The sequence below is a fragment of the Pseudophryne corroboree genome, chromosome 10 (genome assembly GCF_028390025.1).
Source record: "Pseudophryne corroboree isolate aPseCor3 chromosome 10, aPseCor3.hap2, whole genome shotgun sequence".
NCBI classification, from domain to species: Eukaryota; Metazoa; Chordata; class Amphibia; order Anura; family Myobatrachidae; genus Pseudophryne; species Pseudophryne corroboree.
In genome coordinates, this window is record NC_086453.1 from 226597308 (window position 1) to 226614244 (window position 16937).

Here is a 16937-nt window from a genome sequence, read left to right on the forward strand (position 1 = left end):
ATTACTCCCATCTTCAAGTGTGTGTCAGCAAATACATTGTTTTGGTTAATGTTTTATACAAAAGCCAATGTAACATCTTACTTTATTGTATGTCATGTGTTTTTATGAAAGATATTTTGCATGTGTAGTTTGGACTTGGTGTGTCTCTGAATTGTCCTGCAATAATGTTTTCCTTTTGGGCCTTTTTTTTTTAAATAATTGTGACTATGTTTTATATTTATGTGATCCATGTGCAATGTTTAAAAAACAGTGGTTGTCATGTTAGAGGCTGGAGTAGTGGAAAGTGGTTTGGAAACCACTTACATGTGTAATGTCATTATTAGATAATGTAAAATTTTTAAACAAAATAACACTATTTCTTTGATAATTTTCAGCTTGTATTTGTACCGTGACACCACAGTGCAGTGTAATTTTTAAAATATTTATACATTTTGGTTTGGCTCATATAGTGGTAATGTGTGTTTGGAGTGCCACATCACAGAGCAATTTAAATATTGCATCTGTAATATTTTTCCTTTCAATACAAAATGAAGATGTGTGTGTTTTTGGTTGGTAATGTTTTGTTTTTTTTTACTTGTGGCCTATGTCAGTGTCCTGTACATGTTTTCCTGTGTTGATTTTTCCATAGTGCATATGTCTATTGGACAATGTTTATTGTTTTTTTTTGTTACCGGTCCTTATGTTTTTTGAAAAAATAAAGCAAGCATTTCTTAAACAATAAATGTTTATAAGCATAATGGGTGGATGTATCAACAATAGCATGAATATTTTATATTTTTTATTTTTATACAGTGTTTGAAAAAAGCAGTACTACTCGTCGGCCAGTAACTCCTATCACATCTGATGATGATGACGCTGCGGAAGCAGGTAAAGTGTCCATTGTAGTATAGGGTATGTTTGTAAAGGAATGGCCATAACAAAATTGCACTTTCATTAAAAGGTCCATCAAAAGAAGTATGGAGCAGCAGAAGTGGCACTTCTGTAAGACATCACCACAAAAAACCTGTGGCCGAAAAGAAAGCAAGGTCGTATCTCCCGGCCCAACCACAGCAGGCTAGCTACCCCGCCACGAAGATTATCGTCCGTATGTTCTGTCCCCCCACTCCAAATTTTGGACACACCTCCAAGACGTCATCCACACTCCCCTCATTTTGATTGTGAGTATCAAACTGAAATTAATGTAAAAAATTACAGAACGTAATCAAAATTTTTCATAACCGCATTAAGTCAAAACAAATCAAAAACTTAGATACTTACCGCAGTAAGTATAACCTGAAATGGAATCCAAGCTAAATGGCCTTGTCCACATCCAGTAAAGATATGTATGTCCACTTGTGCCATACAGTATGACATTGTGTGTAAGATGCTGCAACAAAAAAGCATATTTTTTTTTAAAAAAGTAAGGTTGTTTTTCCAAATTTCACATGTGTGTTTGAGGTAACATTGCAAAATACATATAAAAACATTACTATGTTTGTTTGATCAAAGCTATAAGGTAACACATTATAGATTCCAATGTGTTTTTATGGTGGAGTATGTGTGAGCTACAATAAAACTAAAGTGTTTGCTTTCACAATTAAGTAACCAGACACATTTGCCACAAACAGGCATATGTATGTATTTAAGTTATGAGTGATGATGTTGCTAGGTAGAATAGTTGAAAGCAACAGTGAATGACATTTGTTCCATGTGTAGTGATTTGTTTACATTTCTCAAACATATGGATAGCTAACGGAGATTTGTTTAACATTTCAGCTTCGAGTCCTGGGAACAGCATCCCTCCGCAGCAACACAGTGACATGGAGGAGACAAACATCTTAGAAATGCAGCCATTAAGGCAAGGAATGAGCCCCCCAGCACCTGTTTGTACACCACCACAGCAAAGCACACCACCACCACAACACAGCCCAACAACACCAGTAACACAAGGCCCTGATCAGGTGTTTTGGACCATTTGGGCTAGACAGCAGGCCACTAATGAAGATTGCCTGCGTGGGCAGACACAAATGTTTGCAAGCCTACCATCTCACCTCAGAAGAATATCAAGAAATCTGAGTAGACAAAATGAACAAACAACCAGAATTGGCAATATCATGGAACTCATGCGTACAGACATTACACAGGTCATGGGCAACTTACAGCGCATAATGGAAGAACAGCACAGACTAATGGAAGAACAGCACAGACTAGTGGAAGAACAGCACAAACAACAGCAAAGTTATATGAACATTTTTCAAAACAATCAAAAGATTAATGAAAGTTTATTCCGAATTGTAGACAATCAAAATGCTGCTACACGTGAACTAAATGCCACCCTCACTAACCTGAATGAAACACTCAGATGCATGCACCAACAGCAAACAAGCAGCAGTTCTGGTACGACTACTCCAAATATCACGCCAGTCTCATCACCACCAAGACGCTCCACCAGAGCACGACAACATGACAGTGCTAAAGGCAAAGGGCAGGACAAGCAGCCACCAAAAAAAACGTGAAAAAAATACAAGTTAGACATTTGTGATAAGTAACTCAAAATAGTTAGTAAGTGTATGTTTGGCAAAAAAATATATAACACTTAGCTCCTTGACAATTTATACAACATCATTAATTATAAGTGGTACAAACAACAACATAAAATTTGTACGCACATTTATTCTTTACCATTTTTTTTGGTATTGGAGGAGGGAAATGTTGATGGAGCCGCACATACATGTTAGCAGGAAGTAAACAGACCACTTGATTTTTTTCTAATCATTACTCTTTCTAGATTCCAATCATTCTCATTTCCTGCAGACACACTAATTGTCAGCCAGGCAGAATGTCTTTAGCAGGAAGTAAACAGACCACTTGATTTTTCCTAAGATTAACGATTTTAGGAAAAATCAGCCTTGCTCTAGGGGTGCAAGAGACGCAGTGGTCTCTATAGAAATCATTGTGTCTCATGTTCGGTTCAGGAACTGAATACCAAAACCCCACGGCTGTGGGAAAAAACCCAGCACTGTTAAGTTTTTTTAAAATTTCCCGCCGGCTATTGAATCTGCCGCAGAGTGGGAAACAGACGTGTCCCCTTAGATCCAGAGAGAGTTTGCCATTACCTGCCTTTTACCACTGTTTCAGCAACCCTGCACCGCTACCAAATGCATGCACAGACAGCAGCTGGTGACCACTGCAACCCCACTTTGCTACAAGTCATAGTTGCCTACTCTTCCGCATCTTGCGGGGGTTTCCTGCTACCACGCAGAGTTCAACATAACCTTGGCTTCCCCACTGGCCCGCCAGGAATCTTGACTGCACAAGCGCAATTCTGGATGTGACGAGGTGGGGCCTGGATGCAGTTAGGGAGCAATCGGAGATGTCAGGACAGAGGCAGCTGCAGCCGCACACCACAACCTCCATACTCAGCCTCAGACTAGACAGGAAGTGTGTTTACTTTCACTTCCTGTGTGAAGTTGAACTGCCAGAGTGTGCAGGAGGTGCAGCAGCAGGACCTTCCCCAGCCACACACTGACAGCATGGTACATAACAAACAAGCACTGGATGAGGAGGGAGGCAGAGCCATGGAAAGTGGGGGCTCAGCCTCAGGGGCCTGACAACACTGCTGTGGGGAGATGTGGAGGAAGAGACATGGGGAGGGTCTCAGTCATCATTATACTATGTTGCAGTACTGTCTGGCTGCTTCTCCCCCTTTCTATATATTACATTACTCTACTATTTATATATCCTGCTACTGCCTGGCTGCTCCTCCCCCTGTATATATATCACCTCACTATACTATGTATACATCCTGCCCATACATGCCGACTTTTTGCCATCTCCCCCCGGGTCGACTCACCAGGAGACACAATCACATCATCGTTTCCCCGTCCCCGGCTATGTATGCAATACCTACATTATTATTATTGCAAAGCAGGGGGAGGGGCTACGATGATGTGATTCATGGTGAATCGCATCATGACCCTGCCCACTGTTCTTCTCAGTGCGGACAAATGCGGGCAGCTGCTGGAGTAAGTGCGGGGGGATGGGGGGGGCGTAGAATGCCAGCAAGTTCTGGGAGACTTGCCCACTTTCCTGGGTGGCCTGGAGTGCCACCCAATTTTCGGGAACCTCCAGGCTATTCGGGAAGAGTAGGCAAGTATGATCCTGACTCATCATTATTCCCTGCTCTAGCTGTGATGTCAGCACATCTCTCAACTCGGGACAGACCCGTTTTTCTAGGACTGTCCCAGCCACAGCCTGCAGTGTCCCATGACGAAAGGGGGGGTTTTGAGAGCAGCGCATGCATGGTCTGCTGTGTAATATAGCTGTGATCTTAGGTGGTCATTCCGAGTTGATCGCTCTTTATATTTTTTTCGCAATGGAGCGATTAGTCGCTAATGTGCATGCGCAATGTCCGCAGTGCGACTGCGCCAATAAATTTGCTATTAAGTTAGGTATTTTACTCACGGCATTGCGAGATTTTTTCTTCGTTCTGGTGATCGTAATGTGATTGACAGGAAGTGGGTGTTTCTGGGCGGAAACTGGCCGTTTTATGGGTGTGTGCGAAAAAACGCTGCCATTTCTGGGAAAAACGCGGGAGTGTCTGAAAAAACGTGGGAGTGTCTGGGCGAACGCTGGGTGTGTTTGTGACGTCAAACCAGGAACGAAACTGACTGAACTGATCGCAGTGGCAGAGTAAGTCTCGAGCTACTCAGAAACTGCTAAGAAGTGTCTTCGCAAATCTGCTAATCTTTCGTTCGCAAATCTACTATGCTAAGATTCACTCCCAGTAGGCGGCGGCTTAGCGTGTGCAATGCTGCTAAAAGCAGCTTGCGAGCGAACAACTCGGAATGACCACCTTAGTGTGTAACCCTGCATTGTAATGTATCTGTGATGTCAGTGTGTAGCCATGTAGTATATCTGTGATGTCAGTATCTAGCCCTGCAGAATAATATTGCTGTGATGTCAGTGTGTAGCCATGTAATGTATCTGTGATGTCAGTGTGTAGCCATGTAGTATATCTGTGATGTCAGTATCTAGCCCTGTAGAATAATATTGCTGTGATGGCAGTGTGTAGCCATGTAATGTATCTGTGATGTCAGTGTGTAGCCATATAGTATATCTGTGATGTCAGTATCTAGCCCTGCAGAATAATATTGCTGTGATGTCAGTGTGTAGCCATGGAATGTATCTGTGATGTCAGTGCCTAGCCCTGCATTGTAATGTAGCTGTGATGTCAGTGTGTAGCCATGTAGTATATCTGTGATGTCAGTGTCTAGCCCTGCAGAATAATGTTGCTGTGATGTCAGAGTGCAGCCATGTAATGTAGCTGTGATATCAGTGTCTAGCCCTACAGAATAATATTGCTGTGATGTCAGTGTACCCGTGTAATGTGTCTGTGATGTCAGTGTCTAGCCCTGCATTCTACTGTAGATGTGATGTCAGTGTGTAGCCCTGCATTGTAATGTAGATGTGATGTCAGTGTGTAGTCAGTACTGCACTCAGGGGGTTATTCAGACTCAGTAGCAATTTTGCTAAAAACACTTAAAACTGGTATTGATAAAATTGCATGCTGGGGGCCGCCCAGAACAGGGTAAGGCTGCCCAGCATGTGTATTGCTGCCCTGCTTTACGATCACACTTCAAATGCGATTGCAATGCTGAAACTGGGAAATAGAGGTAGACTCTTGTTTACGCAGCCAAACTGCATATGCAGTCGCACCGCCGCCATGTTTTCCATCGCAGCAAACACAGGCAACATAATCCGTCCGTCCTGTAAATACTGGCATGACTCACCTACGTTTCCTGCTCCACTCCCCACCAATGCATGTCGCTGCCCCTGACCGCCCACCGCCTGTCAATCACATTGCGATCGCATCCTTCCGGAATGCGATCGCATTGTGACCGTCCACACGTGCGCGTTGTGATGCGCAGACGGATGATCTGTGTGCGATTTTGCAATATAGCGATCAGGTCTGAATAACCCCCTTAGTACTTTAGTTTCCACCTGCCAGTGCATTATACATCCCTGAGTGACAATAGATACTGCATGCTCATAGACACGCACCTTTAGTGGATTGTGACACGCCCCCTCAACAGCATGCCATGCTCTGCGATGATATGCGATTTATAATCTCCCTGAAATTACTTGTCAAAAGTATTCAAATATGCTACAAGATCTTCTTCATGCTATAGCCAGTGTTACAGTGAGTGAAGCTGTGCCTACTATCCTTAATAAACCACACTACTGAAGAATAAGCCACTGGAGTATCAACTGTCATAAGACACGTTCTTCTGGCGAGTACACACATCTGCCATACCACTGTCACACACAGTCCGTCACTCATCTACTGTGCATGCTTTGCTGCTTTCCCTCCCTGCTCCGTTTTTGGTATGCTAGACCCGCTCCAAGTTAGAGAATTCAAGTGTATATAATAGTGCAAACTTCTGAATCATGGGGGTCATTCCGAGTTGTTCGCTCGTTATTTTTTTTTTGCAACGGAGCGATTAGTCGCAAATGCGCATGAGCAATGTCCGCAGTGCAACTGCGCCAAGTAAATTTGCTATGCAGTTAGGAATTTTACTCACGGTTTTTTCTTCGTTCTGGTGATCGTAATGTGATTGACAGGAAGTGGGTGTTTCTGGGCGGAAACAGGCCGTTTTATGGGTGTGTGCGAAAAAACGCTACCGTTTCTGGGAAAAACGCGGGAGTGGCTGAAGAAACGGAGGAGTGTCTGGGCGAACGCTGGGTGTGTTTGTGACGTCAAACCAGGAACGACAAGCACTGAACTGATCGCAGATGCCGAGTAAGTTTGAAGCTACTCAGAAACTGCTAAGAGGTGTGTAATCGCAATTTTGAGAATCTTTCGTTCGCAATTTTACTATGCTAAGATTCACTCCCAGTAGGCGGCGGCTTAGCGTGTGCAAAGCTGCTAAAAGCAGCTTGCGAGCGAACAACTCGGAATGAGGACCCATGTCTTCATCTCCAGACTACATATTAACCCTGAGCAAACTGGCTTCAAAAAGGGACGGGTGGTTAAGCCACTAACATTTTTAGTACCCATCTATTACTTTCCTAAATGTCTGTATATGTGTATTGGTGTTGGCACTCTGGAAAGGTTTGGGTCTGTAAAGTTGAACGTCTAGCCTACCCCTGCAACTAGAGCCTGGCTTGGTGCACAAGTATTTTTATTTTGTTTACCACATATTCTGCACAATAAAATATTCCAGAAAAATGAAGTACCAGGGCTATAATTAGTGGTGGGAGAGGGGTGCCACTGCCCAGGGACAGTGCCTCCCCTAGGCCCTACACCCTATCTCATGTATCTACCTGTATTTGTCATGTATGCTATCTGGAACTGCCCACTGCAGCCTAGAAAGCAGCCTCCACCTGGAGCATCCATTGGATGCACTGAGCTCTCAGCTTCTCCCTAGTCCCATCAGCAAGCTTCTTTAGAACAATCTAGAGCAGAGGTTCTCAAACTCAGTCCTCGGGGGCACACACAGTGCATGTTTTGCAGGTCTCCTCACAGAATCGCAAGTGAAATAATTAGCTCCACCTGTGGACCTTTTAAAATGTGTCAGTGAGTAATTAATACACCTGTGCCCCCGAGGACCGAGTTTGAGAACCTCTGATCTAGAGCATACTTAGAATGCTCTGCTCCCCCCTTGTCCCAGCGACAAGCTGCTACAGGGCCACCCAGAGGATGCTCTGAGAGCTCAGCTTCTTCCCTTGGCGCAGATGGCCCTGCTCCATCATTGTGATGTCATTATGGGGGTCATTCCGAGTTGATCGCTCGCTAGCTAGTTTTAGCAGCTGTGCAAACACTATGCCGCCGTCCACTGGGGAGTGTATTTTAGCTTAGCAGAAGTGTGAACGCTTGTGCAGCCGAGCTCTGCAAAAACATTTTGTGCAGTTTCAGAGTAGCTCTGAACCTACTCAGCGCTTGCGATCACTTCAGTCCGTGTTTGACGTCATACACCCGCCCAGCGAAAGCCCAGCATTTATTCAGACACGCCTGCGTTTTTGCAAACACTCCCTGAAACCGGTCAGTTCACACCCAGAAACGACCCCTTCCTGTCAATCTTCTTGCGCCCGTCAGTGCGAAGAAAAACTTCGCTAGAACCTGTGCATAACCACAACGGGCTTTGTACCCGTACGACGCGCGTGCGCATTGCGGCCCATACACATGCGCATAAATGCCGCTTTTTCGCCTGATCGCTGCGCTGCGAAAATCGGCAGCAAGCGATCAACTTGGAATGACCCCCTATGTCACATGTTTTCAATTTCCAGTGTTTGGAAACATATTGTCGGTTGTCATTTGGTCTCATCCATTACCAGATACAGATCTGCCAGATAATTGTACAGTATAGTGTATGCCCAGTTTAACTCTCTCTGCACATGTTACATCTGCCCCATCTGCAGTGCAGCATTGTTTTACCAAGTTGCTTGATAATTTGCTTTACTTACAAACATGAATCTGGCCCAGTGTAACATCGCTGGTGTAGTTTTGCTTGCCTAACCTGCACTCAGCATACGTCCTCATCCTTCTTTGTCCCATTAACCTACTGATAGCTCTCAATATATCTTATCATCTCATTAACTTGTATATCTACACTTGCATCTTGCTTAGTCCTGTAAAACTTCCCTTTAGCTATCATTACGCTTTACCTTCTGTCCAATATATTATTTTATGCTACTGTGATATTCTTTGTTACTGTGACATCACATCACTTTTTACTCGACTCTCCCTTTCCATTCTCACCAAGCAACTCAATAGATCCACATACCCTCCAACATTTTACACATAAAAATCAGTAAACATTAGGAAAGGGGTGTGGCCACAGGTAAAAGGGGTGTGGTCACAGCCACTTTTCTATACTTTTAATGGGATTTTGGAGAGTCAAAAATCAGAACAGATCATAAAGAAAAGGTACTGTACCTGGCAAAAAGGTACAGTTGGAGGGTATGGATCCATCCTCCTCCCCCAAATACATAACTTCCCCCCTAATTCATGTCCTCTCTCCAGTTGCCCATGCCCCTTATATTGTAGTCCCCCACCCTGCTGATAGAACTGACAATCTCTATCTTACCTCATTCCATTTCTCCAGTCCCATTTTGACATGCTTCATGGTATCTTTCATTCCCACATTGCCATTCTTAATTTCTCTTACGTCCTAAGGATACTGGGGGTCCATTTAGTACCATGGGGTATAGATGGGTCCACTAGGAGCCATGGGCACTTTAAGAATTTGATAGTGTGGGCTGGCTCCTCCCTCTATGCCTCTCCTACCAGACTCAGTATAGAAAATGCGCCCGGAGGAGCCGGTCACGCTGAAGGAAGCTCCTGAAGAGTTTTCTGCATTTATTTTATATGTTTGATATTTTCAGCCAGGGCTGGTTGGCACCAGGGGGGAAAACGGCCCAACCTCTTGAATGGTTAATGGTCCCGTTCCCCGCTAGCAGGACACTGAGCTCCTGAGGGACTTATTCGCAATCCCATCACGGCGAGCGTACAGTCCCGCAGCACGCCGCCACCCCTAATAGAGCCAGAAGAATGAAGAGTGGTGAGTAATGAGCCGGCGTCCCGGCTAGCGGGGCGCTGGCCATTATGGCGGCATGAGGGTACGGAGATGCATGGCTTCTAAACGAAGCGGAAAGCGTCTTCGGACACAGTACACAACTGCGTCCCCGTACACTGTACACAGTACCCATACTGGCACAACAGCCTTAAAATGGTTTTCTCCATTTTTAGCACCAGATTCCTCATCCAGTATAAAAAAGCGTGAAGACCACGTGCCATTGAAGGGGCGGGGCTTCACTGTGAGAGGATCCAGCAGCTCACCAGTGCCATTTTCGCCCTGCAGTGGACACAGACGCTGGCTGACAGGGACACGCAGCTCCTCCAGTGTGACTTCAAACTACCTCAGTGGTAACCGGGGGTCATAGCAGGGGGGGAGCGATTACTAATGTACTAAGTCCCCTATCAGGGTACTTAGCCTGCGACCTAGCTAAGCTTGGCATTAGCGATAAGGGCTCAGTGGGGGCTGGCTCCAAACATCTCTGTGTCTCCCTGAAGGGCTGTTTGTGGGTTAATTGTGCTTAACCTTTCCTCTGTATGTGTGTGCTGTCACATTACATTATGTCAGGCAAAGAGTGTGTGTCTAGTCTTGTGTCTTGAGTGTTCCTCTTCACCAGTGGGCTCACTACTGGGTACTCAGGGTTCACAGACTAGCGAGGCTGAACTGGAATGGGTTAATTCTCTTAAGGGAATGATCTCAACTCTTTCTACAAAATTGTCCCGTAATGAGATAGAGACGCAATACTTAAAACAGACTGTGGATGAGTTTATGAACAGAGACTCAGTCCCCAAGACAGCATTTCGATACCCTCCCATTTGTCCACAAAAGCGATCTCTGGCCCATATCCTGCAGTCTGACTCTGACAGGTCAGACATGGAGGAGGGGGAGGTGGACTCGGGAGGGGTAGGGAAGGAGGGAGGGGGGGGATGCAGCTCTGTCACAGGGAATAGAGGCTCTTATGGAGGCTATCAAAGATGTTCTGCATATTCCTGATAAGGTGTCAGAGGAGTGTGAGGAATCTTATTTTAATGTAAAAAAGAAGTCCTCAGTCACTTTTCCTGCGGCAAAGGAATTGAATACCCTGTTTGAAGAACCATGGGTTAATCCTAGTGATGAGCGGGTTCGGATCCTCGGGATCCGAACCCGCCCGAACTTCACCTTTTTTTGCACGGGTCCGAGCAACTCGGATCCTCCCGCCTTGCTCGGTTAACCCGAGCGCGCCCGAACGTCATCATCCCGCGGTCGGATTCTCGTGAGATTCGTATTCTATATAAGGAGCCGCGCGTCGCCGCCATTTTTCACTCGTGCATTGGAGATGATTGTGAGAGGACGTGGCTGGCATCCTCTCAGTTTCTATGTTCAGTGGGCTGCAAATATCTGTGCTCAGTGTGCTGCAAATATCTGTGCTCAATGTGCTGCAAATATCTGTGCTCAGTGTGCTGCAAGTGCAAATATCTACATTCTCTGCCTGAAAAACGCTCCATATCTGTGCTCAGTGTGCTGCAAATATCTGTGCTCAGTGTGCTAATTGCTTTATTGTGGGGACCAGCAGTATTATATAGTAGGAGGACAGTGCATTGCTGACCAGTGACCACCAGTATTATACGTTCTCTGCCTGAAAAACGCTCCATGGGGGGGCGTGGCCTGAGCTGTGAGGAGGTGATCCCGGAGAGCTCCTGCCAGCCCTATTGTTTTTTTACTAAATTAAAAGTGCTTTAGGGGGTCCTTAATCCCCCTACCATATATTGCTACCTTTCTCTACTGTTTGGGACCAGAGGGTCTGGGTTGCGGAGCCGGGGAGCCCTTTTAAGGGTTCCTGCAGGTTGCGGCCCTCCCCTCCATTGAAAGCCGGGGACTGTGGTGCGATCTCCCCCCGACCGGAAGTGCGGCTGTGCGGGCCGATCGGAGTCGGAGCGGGGCTAGGAAGACATCCCTCGACTATACTCATGCCTGTCCTATGTCTGGCTGGCTTGCTGTGAAGGCTCCCCGGCACAGGCGATGCACAGAGCGGGGACCCGCTGCTCGGCGCGGACGCGACCGCCGCGCGCCGGAAACCGGGAAGCCGCACGCTAGGCCCCTCTCTCCTCTCTGGTCGCGAGCCGCCGCCTCAGCTGCAGTAAAATTATCACCCTCACCACCAACGATCCGGCTCGCTCTGGGTGTCCCTGTTGTACGGGCCCTGTTTGGAGAACTGGCGGCGCCATTTTGGTTGAGGGCTGCACGCCCACACTGTAAATAACAGGGCTGTGGGGAATTGGAGCCCTGGTTCCTCACCCCCCCCCACACTAAAGGGTGCTGCCTCAGTCTCAGGAGTCCCATATCGGAGAGGGATCCTTACAGGGACCTGCTGTTCCTAGGCACATCTTAGGGGCTCCCTGCCTGTCCCCATTTTACCCTGCACCCAGCAGCACATTTTGTATGTACAGAGGCTGTGATTTCATGCAGCAGCCTGATTTGTGTTGCCTCACACCTCTCCGTTACCAGCACATTCAGTACTGCTGTAATACCCTGGCTGCACCTATCCTTCGTTTCTTTCTGCCTGCTGTTTATGTGCACCCTCTGATTGATAACCACATGCTCGTCACACAGCCTACTCGGCCCTCCTCGCTGCAGCACTAATGCCTTGAATCTTGTTCCTGCTTTATGCCATGATCCCCTGAATCACCCGCATACTATGGGGCTTGGTGACTGATAGCGTAGCCGGGGACGCTCCTACCGCTGCGGGAACTCTACAAGTCGGTCGTGGAATGCTTCTGATCCACCTACATGGCTTTTCTTTGTTTCACTGTATGTTCTTATGAATAGCGTCGGCAGATGGGGAAAACTAAGAAAGGGGGGCAATCATCGGCAGCAAAGAAATCTTGTGACAAGTCTCAACAGTCTAATTTGTTTCGTTATCTCCACCCGTACATAGAGAGTGAGGACACTCGTTCATCATCCTCTGTTTCTGGCTCCCCCATCGACACTGGAGCAATGGCGGGTGCCAACTCTTCACTGTTGGACAGAGAACCTGAGGCCTCTATGGCTGATGTTTTGACTTATTTGTGGTCACTTCCTACGAAGAACGATCTGCCCACCAAAAGAGACTTTCTGGATTTCGAACAAAAGATACGTGACACGGTTAAATCTGAGATCTCCGCACTTCAGACAGATCTCTCCCAAATATCCCACCGAGTCTCGGATGTGGAAGACCATGTCGACGAGGTATCCTCATTCCAGGGGAAACTTTGTGATACCGTTGCACTTCAAGCTCAGGAACTGAGGGCGCTATGGCGTCGACAGGTCGACCTTGACAACAGAGGCCGGAGAAACAATTTACGCGTCAGGGGGTTGCTGGAAGATGTACAAGGGAGAGGGGGGAGGTGGTCGAACACAAAGCGGGAGAGGGGGGTGGCCGGACACACAGGGGGGGTGGCCGGACACACAGCAGGAGGGAGGGAGGTGGGGGTGGTCGGACACACAGCAGGAGGAAGGGAGGTGGGGGTGGTCGGACACCCAGCAGGAGGGAGGGAGGTGGGGGTGGTCAGACACACAGCAGGAGGGAGGAAGGTGGGGGTGGTCGGACACACAGCAGGAGGGAGGGAGGTGGGGGTGGCCGGACACACATCGGGAGAGGGGGGAGGAGACCGGACACACAGCGGGAGAGGGGGGGGGGGAGACCATACATACAGCGGGAGAGGGGGGAGGAGACCAGACACACAGCAGGAGAGGAGACCGGACACACAGGGGGAGAGGTGGGGAGGAGACCGGACACACAGCGGGAGAGGGGAGAGGAGACCAGACACACAGCGGGAGAGGGGGGGAGGAGACCGGACACACAGTGGGAGAGGGGGGGAGGAGACCGGACACACAGCGGGAGAGGGGGGAGGAGACCGGACACACAGTGGGAGAGGGGGAGGAGACCGCACACACAGCGGGAGAGGGGGGGGAGGAGACCGGACACACAGCGGGAGAGGGGGAGGAGACCGGACACACAGCGGGAAGTGGGGGGAGGAGACTGGACACACAGCGGGAGAGGCGGGGAGGAGACCAGACACACAGCGGGAGAGGAGACCGGACACACAGCGGGAGAGGGGGGGAGGAGACCGGACACACAGCAGGAGGGGGTGGCCGGACCCACAGTGGGAAGGGTGGCCGGACGCACAGCGGGCAGGGGGTGGCCGGACACAGCGGGAGGAGGGGAGGAGGGTGACCGGACACAGCAGGAGGGTGGGGGTCGGACACACAGTGGGAGGAGGGGGGAGGGTGGGGGTCGGACACACAGCGGGAGGGAGGGAGGTGGGGGTGGTCGGACACACAGCAGGAGGGAGGGAGGTGGGGGTGGTCGGACACACAGCAGGAGGTAGGAAGGTGGGGATGGTCGGACACACAGCAGGAGGGAGGAAGGTGGGGTTGGCCGGACACAGCGGGAGAGGGGGGGAGGAGACCGGACACACAGCGGGAGAGGAGACCGGACACACAGCGGGAGGGGGGGGGAGACCGGACACACAGTGGGAAGGGTGGCCGGACACACAGCGGGCAGGGGGGAGGAGACCGGACACACAGTGGGAGAGGGGGGGGGAGACCGCACACACAGCGGGAGAGGGGGGGAGGAGACCGGACACACAGCGGGAGAGGGGGAGGAGACCGGACACACAGCGGGAAGTGGGGGGAGGAGACTGGACACACAGCGGGAGAGGCGGGGAGGAGACCAGACACACAGCGGGAGAGGAGACCGGACACACAGCGGGAGAGGGGGGGAGGAGACCGGACACACAGCAGGAGGGGGTGGCCGGACCCACAGTGGGAAGGGTGGCCGGACGCACAGCGGGCAGGGGGTGGCCGGACACAGCGGGAGGAGGGTGACCGGACACAGCAGGAGGGTGGGGGTCGGACACACAGTGGGAGGAGGGGGGAGGGTGGGGGTCGGACACACAGCGGGAGGGAGGGAGGTGGGGGTGGTCGGACACACAGCAGGAGGGAGGGAGGTGGGGGTGGTCGGACACACAGCAGGAGGTAGGAAGGTGGGGATGGTCGGACACACAGCAGGAGGGAGGAAGGTGGGGTTGGCCGGACACAGCGGGAGAGGGGGGGAGGAGACCGGACACACAGCGGGAGAGGAGACCGGACACACAGCGGGAGGGGGGGGGAGACCGGACACACAGTGGGAAGGGTGGCCGGACACACAGCGGGCAGGGGGGTGGTGGCCGGACACAGCGGGAGGAGGGGAGGGGGGTGGCTGGACACAGCGGGAGGAGGGGATGGGGTGGCCGGACACAGCGGGAGGGTGGCACACAGCGGGAGGAGGGTGGGGGTCGGACACACAGAGGGAGGAGGAGGGGTGGCCGGACACACAGCGGGAGAGCGGGGGAGTAGACCGGACACACAGCGGGAGAGGGGGGGCGGAGACCGGACACACAGCGGGAGAGGGGGGAGGAGACCGGACACACAGTGTGAAGGGTGGCGGGACACACAGCAGGCGGGGGGTGGCTGGACACAGCGGGAGGAGGGGAGGGGGGTGGCTGGACACAGCGGGAGGGTAGGGTCGGACACACAGCGGGAGGAGGGGGGAGAGAGGGGATCGGACACACAGCGGGAGGAGGAGGGGTGGCCGGACACACAGCGGGAGAGCAGGGGAGTAGACCGGACACACAGCGGGATAGAGGGGGGAGGAGACCGGACACACAGCGGGAGAGGGGGGGGGGAGACCGGACGCACAGTGGGAATAGTGGCCGGACACACAGTGGCGGGGGGTGGTCGGACACAGCAGGAGGAGGGGAGGGGGGTGGCCGGACACAGCGGGAGGGTGGGGTCGGACACACAGCGGGAGGAGGGTGGGGGTTGTACACACAGCGAGAGGAGGAGGGAGGAGGGGTGGCCGGTCACAGAGGGGGGGGCGGCATCGGCGTCCCCAGCACTCAGACAGCCTGCAGCAGGAGACATAGAGGCACAGCAGGAGCACCCTGTTGGGCCGTGAGGTAGGGAACGGAGCCCGGCGGTCAGCGGCTGTCCGAGGACGCCTCCTACTCCCAGCCGCACCCTGTCAGCCCACGGCACCACAGACCCGGGGAGGAGAAGCAGGCAGCCGCTAGGGACGGTCCGGTGGACGGCTGGGTATCCGGACACACAGCAGCTGGGTGGGATGGTGGTCGGGGGACACAGCGGGACTAGCTGCCTGCTCTTTCCTCCTATCTCCCCGCCCCCCGTTACCGTGCTGTCCTCCTGTCCGCTGATCCGGATGTCTTCCTCCGTGCGGCGCAGCTCCAGGTACCTCCTCTCCTGCTTCGGGTAAGGGGGGAAGCACTGTCAGTCAGGACCTTACTCAGCGCTGCACCAGATGTCTCCTCCTCCTGCGGCGCAGCTCCGGCCATTCCTCCTGCTGCGGCTCCTCTCCGCTCTGAGGAGAATGCAGTAAGTACACACCCAGGGTACCGCTGGCTCTCCTCCCGCCGCCAGCAGCCACTTTTATAATCTTTCCTCAGCCTGCACGAGACCCCTTCCCTCACTCTCGCTCTCCTGGCGGCCAATGCGCAGGCGCAACAAATTGAAATGCCCTATCTCTATAATGGGGCATATTTTACTTAATTAAAAAAAAACTGTAACGTTCTGAAAAACCACAACCCCAAAAGGCACTACACTGGGACATGCTCTAATAAAACAAACCCCAAGTCTAAATTCGTCCTCTATCCTGAGTTATGCCTTCCCAAAAAACTTCCTATTGACTATATGGGAAAACCATCCTCAAAAGACACACAGGAAGTCGCAGAAAAAAACTGACAGTTGAAACTTTAGGTTACTTCCACTTCCTCATTTATTATTATTTTGCCCTGAAATTTGGCAGGCAGCACCGGGTGACGATTCTACGCGACCATGCCAAATTTCAGCTCAGTATGTCCAATCACTTTTGAGGTGTAGCCCCTCAAACACCATGCCCCCATCTCAGAAGTTCTCTATGGGAGAATTCCGTTTGTTTGATTCAGCCTTAATATAAGGGCACGACCGTGCCCTTCTAATATATATATATATATATATATATATATATACCCAGAAAAAGCCCGGCACTCCTCCGAATTAGCTGGCTGTGGTGCCCTTCCTTGTGGACATGCCAGTCCACCGACATGGTCCACACAGCTGGGAGTCGTGATGGTGGGGGTAAGTGGGGTCACTGTATGCTATATTTACACATGATTTTGCACTGTTCAATTGTCTGAGGAAGGGGAAACGTCCCCGAAACGTTACCTGTTGTTTTCAATAAAATCTTCACGGGGTGAAGTTTGTTTTCCACCCATTTATAAGTCTGTGAGTGCCACCTGTTTTCGTTTGGTATATATATATATATATATATATATATATATAAAAACATTAGTAGTATGCAGTGACGGAACATGAAAGTGGTGGGCC

At 50.4% G+C, this 16937-nt stretch overlaps 1 long non-coding RNA gene across 1 annotated transcript; it reads right to left on the minus strand.

Moving 5' to 3' along the window:
* Positions 1-912: 912 nt before the first annotated feature.
* Positions 913-15874, minus strand: LOC134965446 (uncharacterized). The gene is made up of 3 exons (XR_010188365.1): positions 15747-15874; positions 1258-1366; positions 913-1169 (listed from the first exon to the last, which is right to left on the minus strand). It is a non-coding gene; the product is annotated as an uncharacterized LOC134965446 (long non-coding RNA).
* Positions 15875-16937: the final 1063 nt, after the last annotated feature.